Raw genomic sequence first — 4,168 nt, forward strand, 5'->3', positions numbered from 1 at the left:
ATTTCATAAAGTTTATTAAAGCAGTTTGAATGTTTCTGCGATAATTTATCAATGTGTAACATTCGATGAAATGCACCCGAGGGTTCTGTTTAATGAAATCTAAACATCACTACAGGAACCCAAACAAACTTTTGAAGCTCTCTACAGCAATGCTAAAGAAAATGATATTGAAAACCCTCCACTGTCACCATAAAAAATACTTAAATTGCAAGCTCTAAGTGTTAGAAAGGTACTAAAAGATGAACAGAAACTTCCACACAATGATCGTTTCTTCAGTTGTCAAGAGGGTCATTCAAGGATAACGCTGAAAGCTCCTTAGTACTGGCCCAGTGGGTTGTTGAGACACATGGCGCAAGACGTCCATAGCTTCTGCAACCTTAGATTTTAAAGCCTCTGGAGATTCAAGCAAGTGTAACACCTCAGTCTGATCCATTTCCAAAAGAATACCAGTGACTTTAGGTGCATGTTCATGTTCTAATTGCTCCACCAATGGATATAAGCAATTTCCAAGCATCTGAGAAACATTCCAGAAATTAATGATAATGCATTACAGCAATTGTATACAGTCAGGGAAGTTAAGGATCTTAGACTATGGAGCTGAGGTTTGTTTCTTCCTGCACCAGTACATCTAATGTAATACAGTTAACATATACCGGTAATACTTACCTATAAAATAAAAAATCAGAAATATGGTATATACCGTTCTTTGATGCTCAGGGCTTGCATTGTTGCTCTAGCGATTCATCCTTCCCAGGTTCGATCTTCACATGGAATGGCGCCATATCTCCTTTCGACTTCTCTGAGATTTTCTTCCCAGCAGACGATATAACAAGCATGCCTTCCTTGTCACCTCAAGCCTCCTTAAATAGGCGGATCCAAACTAACAAAACGAGTCGGCCCAGGGGAGTAGTTGGGTTGGCGCAAAAACAAAATATAATTCGACCAATAAGAATAATTCTACTAATTAATTTAAAAGTCTAGGTCGGCCTAGGAGGCTGTTATTACTTTAAAAAATTCAATAATTCTGTTTATTTCCAATTTCAATTTATTTATTTAAATAAAAATAGAAAAAGAAACCAAAGGTGTTAGCCAACACTATTTGACCGACCAACTTCTAATTTAGGTTCATTACGGTCCTCCCATCCTATAATTACTTGACCTCGAGCAATTTTAAGTCAGGATGCTTAGAAATCTCTATCTCTTCCTATGTTGAATCTTTAGGCGGTAGTCCTTTCCATTTCACTAAATACTTGGGAATCGCCTTATTCCTTAGTCCCCTCTACCTCACATTCAACACTGTTTCAAGCTCAAGAACCAGTTAGCCTTCGTAGTCAAGTGGGGGCAACTCAATTGAAGGGGTAATCTATTGTCCAAGGGCCTTCTTATGACATGAAACCTGAAATGTATTGTGAATTCTGCTAGTAATAGGTAGTTCCAACTCTATGCCACCTGCCCAACCTTCTTTACAACCTTGTAAGGCCCATAAAAACGTGGTTTCAGCTTTTCAACTCCACTTCCTTTAATTGAAGGTTGTCAGTAAGGATGCAACATTAAAAATACCATGTCTCCAACCTCAAATGTCATTTTAGTTCAATGTCTATTAACATACATTTTTTGTGGGTTTTGAGCTTGTTGCAGATTTTCCTTAAGAGACTCTAAAATGTCCTTGCTTGATGTACCACATCCTTTGCACTAGGTACTCTACTATCAGTAAGAATCAAATCCACAAATGAGTTGGCATCATAGTCATAAAGTGTCTTACAAGGAGACATACAAATTGACATGTCATGAGTTGTATTGTAGCAACACTCCCCCAAATGCAACCATTTGATCCATATAATTTGATGTCTTGTAACACAATTCCTCAAATAGCCTTCAATCCACTTACTCACTATTTCTATTTGTCCAGCCATTTGTGGATGATAGCTAGTGCTAGGTGTCAATTCTATACCAGACACTTACAATCATTTTTGGCAAGCCATGAAGTCTAAAAATCTCATTAATTTTTTTTTGCCAATTAAAGTGCCTCAAATTTTAAAGATATAGCATGAAATTGAGTACTTGTTAAGCCTATCAACCACCACATATAAGAAGTCCTTACTTTGAATCTTTAACAGTCCCATGATGAAATCCATCAATATACTCTCTCATTTCTCATTTGGAATGGGTAACTTAGGCTACAAGAATCCAACTGGAAAACCATGTTTTGCCTTATTTTGTTGACACTCCTTGCATTCTCTTACATGTTGCATTACATCCTTTTTCAACCCCTTCCATGAAAAGCATTCACTGGCTTGTAATTATTGTAAGAGAACGAATGTCGAGCATCTTGGATTCAAGTATGATACACACATATTTCTTGTAGAAAATAAGCCCATTTACTACCTTCAACATATCATATTGCACTTTGTCTTCCATAAAATCATTAGCAAATGAATCCTTAACATACTCAACTATGATTACCTCCATTCATCAATGTGGTTTCATGAGCATCTTTGATTCAAGTATGATACACACACATTTCTTGTAGAAAATAAGCCCATTTACTACCTTCAACATATCATATTGCACTTCATCTTCCATAAAATCATTAGCAAATGAATCCTTAACATACTCAACTATGATCAAGGACTTCAAATCAACAAAAATATCAATTATAGAATGCAAATGAGGCTTTCTAGAAAGTGCATCAACTACCACATTCTTATTCCCTTTTACATATTCAATGTCAAAATCATAGGCTTGAATTTTACTTACCCACTGATATTTTCTATCATTCAAATCCCTTTGGTTGAGGAAGAAGTTTAAACTATTGTCTATTTTGACTATAAACTTCCCACAATCCAAGTATTGATAGAACTTGGCTAAACCATGCATTATAGCCAGCATCTCCTTATCGTAAATTGAAAAAAATAAAATCAAGGTCATGTTTGTGTTTTTATTTTCATAAGCTATGGGGTGTTTGTTTTGCATTAAGACAATCCCTATGCCTTCCCCTAAAGAATCACATTCAAGGACAAATCGGAATGAAAAATCCAAAATTGCTAAAACCAAACATGAACTCATTACCTCCTTGAGTTTGTTAAAATCTTGTTGGGTTGTTGGATTCCATGTGAATTCTCCCTTCTATGGTAAATTTATTAAGGGGCTTCAAGTTGAGAGAAACCTTTCACAATCCTTCTATAGTAGCTACAAATACCTACAAAACCTCTTAGCTCTATTGAATTCCTAGGTCTAGACCACTTTTGGATTGCTTTGATTTTTTCATCATCCACACCAACACCTTGTGCACTGATTTTGAACCCCCCCCCAAAAAAGTAGTCAATTAGAACTCACACTTGGAGATTTAGGCATAAAAAGAATGTTGTTCAAGTATGCCTAATATCTCATCTACATGTTTCAAATGATCTTATCATGGCTTTATATAAATCAAGATGCAATCAAAGAAAACTAAAACAAATTTCCTCAATTGTAAAATAAATATCCGATTCATATATGATTGAAAGGTTGTTGGTGCAACGGTTAGACCAAAGGGCATAGCCAAAAATTTATAATGCTCATAATGACACCTAAATGTTGTTTTGTGAACATCCTCATCTCTTACCTAAATTTGATGATATCCCTAATGCAAGCCAATCTTAGAGGAAGACCTTTCTCTATAGAGATCATCAAGTAATTCATCAATCCTTGTTATGGTGTAGCAATTATTGATTGTCCTTTTATTAAGTACTCCATAGTTGATACACATCCTCATGGTCCTATTCTTCTTCTTGACAAGCACTATAGATGATGCAAATGGGTTGGAACTAGGTCTTATATGTCCCATATGTAAGAGTTCCTTGATTGCTTTTTCAATCTCCTTATAAACCTTCAAATGACAATATGAAGTGATCATAACTAGTTTTCCCCTTCTTCAAGCTCTATTATATGTTGAAAACTCCTATCTGATGGTATCCCAAGAGGGGTGTCCTTGAAAACCTTGATATGTTTATCCAAAATGGACTAAATTTCTACATTGTAAGACCCCCCATCCTTGGTTGGACATTTGCTAGTAATAAAACACTTGGTTGCCCCTGTTTCTTGATCCTTGCCAAAAACTTGATCTAACCTCTTAGCTGAAACTTCCACATGACCATTATTAGATAAGCCATACAAGGCTATCTTTTTT

General features: G+C 35.7%; 1 pseudogene; it reads right to left on the reverse strand.

Annotated features, from left to right (window-relative positions):
• Nucleotides 1–272: 272 nt before the first annotated feature.
• Nucleotides 273–4,168, reverse strand: part of LOC131876640 (polyadenylate-binding protein 8-like) — a 43,134-nt pseudogene continuing 39,238 nt past the window's right edge.

The sequence above is a fragment of the Cryptomeria japonica genome, chromosome 6, assembly GCF_030272615.1.
Source record: "Cryptomeria japonica chromosome 6, Sugi_1.0, whole genome shotgun sequence".
In the NCBI taxonomy this organism is placed as follows: Eukaryota; Viridiplantae; Streptophyta; class Pinopsida; order Cupressales; family Cupressaceae; genus Cryptomeria; species Cryptomeria japonica.